This window comes from Hippoglossus hippoglossus, chromosome 16, assembly GCF_009819705.1.
Source record: "Hippoglossus hippoglossus isolate fHipHip1 chromosome 16, fHipHip1.pri, whole genome shotgun sequence".
In the NCBI taxonomy this organism is placed as follows: domain Eukaryota; kingdom Metazoa; phylum Chordata; class Actinopteri; order Pleuronectiformes; family Pleuronectidae; genus Hippoglossus; species Hippoglossus hippoglossus.
The window spans coordinates 21,586,592-21,593,564 of NC_047166.1; positions in this window are offsets into that span (position 1 = coordinate 21,586,592).

Genomic DNA, 6,973 nt, shown 5'->3' on the forward strand with positions numbered 1-6,973 from the left:
CAATTTTACACCAGTGCACAGTTTGAAAGATATAACTTGTCTTGTGCATCTGAAGAGAACAGAGTGCTGTGATATTAAAAATCAACAGGTTCAAGTATCAGTGTGGAGTCAGTAACAGTTTCTATGGACTGGAAATCAAACAGCACCTGGAACCTGCCGGCTGAAGGTGACCCTGGGCTGAAATGTGCAGTGTGAAAAGCACAGAATGTTTTGAAAAGCACAACGTGTCTATGTGAGACGCTTGGGAGTCTCTGTATCATTGCATAATGGGCTCACAAATTGAAAATCAGGACTACCAGTACTGTAGATATGAGTTAAGGAGTGTCTTTCTTTCTTGTGGAGGATCATCACATATATATGTATGTATGTATGCACTCTTACAGGTTCAGTCTGTATGTTTCTACAAACTTTCAGATTCAGCACTATTCAAAATAAAGCTCCACTCTCTGACGACAGCAAGAAAAGCTTTTGTTTTGGGATGATGAATTCATAGAGTCTGCAGGGCACAGCTGGAGGGCTGATCCCAAGCATTTCATGTAGCCACTGCCTGTGTTCATGGAGCTGAGACGTCTTGGCTGCACGTCAGTCTGCTGTACGAGTTTTCTTCCACATGAGCATTTGGTCTAATTCACCACGAGATCCAGGATTACACAGAGGCCAGGATATTCTCATTAACGTCAATTGTTACTGCACATCAGGATTTTCTAGGATTAGCGTCATTAATAATGAGCCGGTTTCCTGAATAAGATGTACAGGTTTAATCCTGCCATAAGGCTCTGAAACACATCTTAAATTACCCTAAGTTAAAAAAGAAGAACGTCAGCCATCTGTGTTGGTACTCATTAGTGAGGTTTTATGTGCAATCAGCTCATTCTGATGTAAATGACAGAGTCCCCTGGGACATGAAACTAAACTGTAACACACAAAAAGTGAAGGAAAACCCACCTTAACATCTCAGAGTGGACGACAGCTATGATAACAGATATTAACATATGATATTAGGTCTACAGGCAAATGACATCAAATGCTTATGAGGAGCAAACACCGAAATGTTGAAGTGAAGAGTTCTCTGCCACATCATGAATATGAATGCAACCAGTTTGTAAAGAAAATGTTAATAAAATCAAGCCTTTAGTTTGGAAATATAAAATGTTGTCTCCACAAAATAGATGATCATGTCTCAGATGTAAATTTGTTTGTAAAATTGATAAGAAGCAATATAAATGTACGTGTATATGATTTTGATGAAAAATATCAGAGGATAAAGTCTCTTCTGTTGGGTTATATTTATTCAAAATGGAGCAAACATGGGCCTTAAATTAATAAGGTGGGAATGAATAAAATAATTCATTGATTCATGAATGAAAATAAACCTTCCTTACACACAGTTTTCCTGTTGCACACTGTAACACACATATTTCAATTTCGAGTCAAAAATATACACAAGTCAAGCTTGTTAAAAGATCACTATTGGGAGATAAGGCACAAGTACACACACACAGATGCATTAACTTAACAAATACACAAGAAACTTGAATGGCCGTCATATCTCCATCAAGGCCCAACAGTCCCCTTAAAGGGATAGTTCACCAAAAATGCTAAAAACCTCATGTAAATGACGCCATTTGGAGTCGAATTTGAACGTCAGGACTTCCGGACACTCGGATGACACCACAGGAGCACATTTTTATCTGTTGTTTTTAACGTCTGAAGAAGTGATCACCAGTTAATTCAATTGTATTAGTGTAACAGTGGTGAGTAGATAATGAGGGAATTATTATTTTTGGGTGAACTATCCCTTTAAATTCAATCAAGCCTCCCCACAAACTTATAGATATCAGTTCCTAAATATTCCTGAATGTGTTCATTAAGATCCATGAATTATTTCTTGAGAATTTCAATAAAATTGTCAAGAAACGCTATTCCTGGATCCACCCCCTTTATCTAGATCTGCATCTAAATGTATTGCCTTCTCCCCCGACCCATAACACAATCTCCAACCAAGTGTAGTGCTAATCTGTCCTGTTACTTTGTGTTATCTTGGTTACGAACAAACATACAAACCAACCAACAAACAAATGGACAGAACTTTAGTGAAGGTAAAAAAAATCCTGGATCCGCCCCCCAACATATACTAACACATACTCCATATAAACATATATTAACACCTACTCTATATAAAAATATACTAACACATACTCCATATAAACATATACTAACACATACTCCATATAAACATATACTAACACAGTGGTTCATAACCTTATTGGAGGTACTGAACCCTGCAAGCTTCATCAGTGCATTCACCAAAACCTTCGTAATTGGAAAAATAAAATATGATTTCTTCAAAACATAGGTATATATTTTATTAGTGTTTCACCAATGGTGTGTGGTTTGCCCTGCTTTGCGATCAGGTGCGCAACTTTGTACGATGCTGTGAGGATCGGTTTGTCGATGGGTACAAAGCCGAGAACAGGCAGAGTAGCCTTTTCATCGAATCTGGCTCTCTTCACCTTGAATTCAGCGAGCGTTGTGTTCTTGTATTTCCCATCTCCATGCAGCTTTAGGAAGTGTTCCTTTAGTTTTGCCGGTGCTAGACTAGAATTGCTCAACTTGGCATTGCAAATCATGCATTGAGGACGCTGACTCCCATCACGTTCCTTTATACACGTGAATCCATATTGTACGTATTCGTCCAACCACTTTCTTTTTTTGCTCGACATAGTTAGTATGAAGGGATTGAAAGATTAAAAGAAAATCACAAATGACGTACAATCACAACAGCCACAAGTCGACTACTGAGCGCACCAAGTTCCTGATCACGCAATTCGGCGTGATCAGCTGCAGCCAATGATGGCCAAGCGGAGCGTGACGTCACGAATAATACGAGTGGGCTGAATTTACCTAACACGGCGAAGAAAAATTGTGTGTTGCCAATTTTTTGACGGCAGACAAAAACGGCCCAACATTGCTAGTGCGAACCGGGCTATACTGTGTGTGTCTTGACCCCTGCCGAACCCTGGAGAGTGACTCAACGAACCCCTGGGGTTCGATCGAACCCAGCTTAAGAACCACTGTACTAACACATACTCCTTACAAACATATACTAACACATACTCCGTATAAACATATACTAACACATACTCCATATAAACATATACTAACACATATTCCATATAAACATATACTAACACATACTCCGTATAAACATATACTAACACATACTCCATCTAAACATATACTAACACATATTCCATATAAACATATACTAACACATACTCCGTATAAACATATACTAACACATACTCCATCTAAACATATACTAACACATATTCCATATAAACATATACTAACACATACTCCGTATAAACATATACTAACCCATACTCTCACTACACATGACTACTGTTTCATGTGTAGCTGATCTCAAAGAATCTAAAGCTTGGGCAGTGTTCCACAACTCGAACAAATTAGTTTTTCATATAGTTTGAAGAAACATCATATCACTGCCTCCTATATCTCAGGTTTCTCTGTCATGTTTGTATTCATTTAGATCTTTTGTAGCCTTGTTGAGAACTCAAAGCTCTTCATGGCACAGTTTTGCCATTTAGCCATTAACACACACATTCAGTGGATCTACAGCACTTTCTCTATCACACATCACTGTCGGCACAGAAGCAATTTGGGGTTCAGTATCTTGATATCGATATCAGTTTGCTAATCTTCACAACAGAATGGAGGTGTCATTGACTTTTCATTGACAAAGTGTTCATGCTTTTCTCTCTCAACAAACGCCACCAAGATCAAGTTTTTGAAATCTATGTTGCTTCTTGATCATAGGGGAACACAGGACTAATCCTGAAAACTATTTTCCATTAAGTGTATATGAATATTGAATATAAATGTAAAAAACATGGTCTTAAAAACCAGAGCAATCAAACACACTGAGACTCTGATGCCTGTGCATCATCTATAAGTTAATCATCATTGAACACAGTGATGAGTCATCCCCCAAAGCAAAATTGGTTTGGCTGGTGACTCACATATAGTGTTGTGCAATAAATGCATTAAACATGATGCCATTAAATGGTGTGCCTTTCGGCATTCAATAAATTTGGTTATCAAAATAAAATATTGAATATTAATATTAAAAATATTGGCTGGCCACTCCAAATATAAGTCCCCCCCCCCCCCCCCTTTGGAATGTTTATGACATGTAGCGGGGGTGTATGCATGTGTGTGTGTTGGTGCCAAATTAGAGAAAGTTACTATATGCATGCAAAGAAAGACTATGAAGAGCATAACATAACTATCATTAACTTTCAAATAACTTATAACCAAACTATCACAGCAACACAAATCAAAGTTATAAACATCACACGGAATCAAATAAACAGTCTTTGTCTTTGCCTAGTATAATTATTAAGCCCAGTTGTGTTACCCGTCCATGGAAAGGGAAAAAAAGTTTGCTGTGCTGTTCGAAGTCTAGTGAAGTCGTCTTGCTGGTTGTGGTTCTGCTGTACGATGCAACTCTTGTTCTGAGTTGTTAGGCGGGACCTCGCGTCGCTGCTTTTTGGAAGGTTTCAGCAGTCTGCTCCAGTCAGGCCTGCTTGAAGGTTGGTAGAGCTTGGATTTGGAGGAGGTTTCTCTCGCTCGGTGAGTGGAAAGCTGCACCTCTCCTCCATTGAAGTTGAGCAGACAGAGAGGTGGGCTCCTCTCGGAGAGTTGAGTTGAGTTGAAAGAGGAATCGAGAAAGTGAGCTGGACAGCCGCACTTCTCCTCTCGGAGGGTTACGTGGAAAGATCTGAAAGAAGAATAAGGAGGGAAAACTGGGCTTATATTGGCCTCATGGGTCATGGGGCCCAGAGTGACCAATAGTGGTTGAAACTTGTGTCCCCGGTCAGTTTTCACACCTCTGGGTGACTTTTAGCACCCTGGGAGACTGAGTTCTGGAGGCTCTGGTTTTTCTCCAGAACAAAGAAAAAAACATGTGGTCAAGGCTTTGACTACAAATGCAGGCCGAACTGTAGTTCACAAATACCAGGTCCCAACAATAGTAATAGAAAAAGGTTATTTTAAACAACTGAAAAGGATTTATGTATGTAAATGTATCTGTAGCTGGTGCAGCAGCCTCTACCAGCACTGATCAGCTTTACTTGTCATTTCCACTCTCTCTTTTAAACTTTTCCTATATAAGTTGTATTACTGCTAGTATCACTCACAACCACTCGCTTCTGTCAGTGCTTTCTTAAAGGCTCTTTAATACCCAGCTCAGTAAATGACTAAACACACTCTGTTCCATCTATTGATCTTTTCTGCTGCATTTATACTTTTGCTGCAAGACCTATGTCTCTCACTTTTTCTTAATAAAAAAAAAACTGATTTTACTGGATAGATGAAAGGCGATTTATAAATGAATTTGAAGGGAAATTTGAAAAATGACAGAGCAGTTTAACACAATCGCCCAAACTTTATGTGCAGCTTTTGATTGGCTAATGAGAAAGGAATCAAATATCTCTCTGTGGGTCCCATTCTGAGAGGTCAGAAATAAAGCCCTGGGTTTAAGCTCATTTTGTGGAGATAATGAGATGAATAAACTCATTATGGAGAAAATTAACTTTGTTATCTCCAGATAATGAAATGCGATCTAGAGATAATGGCATTTGAAAATATTTCCAGGAATGGTCTTTCTCAGCTTCTGTATTGTCAGGGATGTAAATGCCACAGCACATTAAACAAGGTCATGTCTTTTTTCTAATTCTTTTAAAAAAAAACAACATTCAGTTCAAAGAATGATGCTGTCTGTTAATATGTTGTTATCCTCCTGTCTGACACACAGTCGTCTGGTTTACTGTCTGCCTATTAACTGAGGCTCTTACACAACAGCTCCAGTGGCTCATATTTACTCTGCTGCAGTTCTAGCAAACAAACAGAAGCTTCCCACAATGCCAATTTGCTCCAGCTTCATGAGTCAGTCCACGCAGAGGCCGAGTGTAAGGACCGAGGGACCATGAGCTCCAATGGGACTTCACATGAACAAAATATGATGGTGATTCTTTGGTAGTGGAACACTTCACAGTGGGTAGAGAACATGGTTCAAGAGCAGAGAGACAAATCAAGAAATATGATGCAGAGCAGAGAGGAAAATACACAGAGGGACATTGTGATGTGAAATGACAAATGTATTTTTTCAGTTGACTACATGGATAAATGAACACACTGCATTTGTTTTGTTGGTGTCATTGAAAGTTTCTATCCCCTGACCACACAGATGTTGACAGATTCTATCATTGTCTTACAGCTTCTTTGTTACACAATCACTATACATTACCTGGCTCATTACTGCACCCAAGTGGACACAGAGAAAGATACACTGTCATTGAACAGTTCAATTTTAAAGAAAATGTGCAAACAAAATGTTGATCTGAAATGAAATGAAAGTGGTAGAGTAGAGGTAATCAAGTTAAACAAAGGGGGAGAGGTGTGGTTTAGATGGGGTTGACTAGTGTCGTCAACAACAATCAATTAGACACTAGGTTTACCTATAAGAGATAAAAACCATAAATAATGAATGGGTTCCCTGCATTAAAGGTTCAATGTGTAGAATTTAGTGACATCTAGTGGTGAAGTTGCATTTTGCAGCTGAATACCCCTCAACTCACCCTTCCCTTCCAAACATGGAGAACCTGTGGTAGCCTTCAGTTGTCATAATAACTCCAGTCTAGGCTACTGTAAAAACAAACAAAAAAATACATGGCTGCCACCATAAAGAGGACCAATGTAAATATAAAATATTTAAATATAAAAACAAGAAAGACAACTATTTGTACAATTTAGGTGATCACACACTAAAATATAATATAATTCATAATAATTATTTTATTTTCAATATCTGCCAAAAGTTCCCTTTCACGTTAATCACTGGACCTTTAATACAACAACAAAAAGACAATAATAATCAAACATCAACATC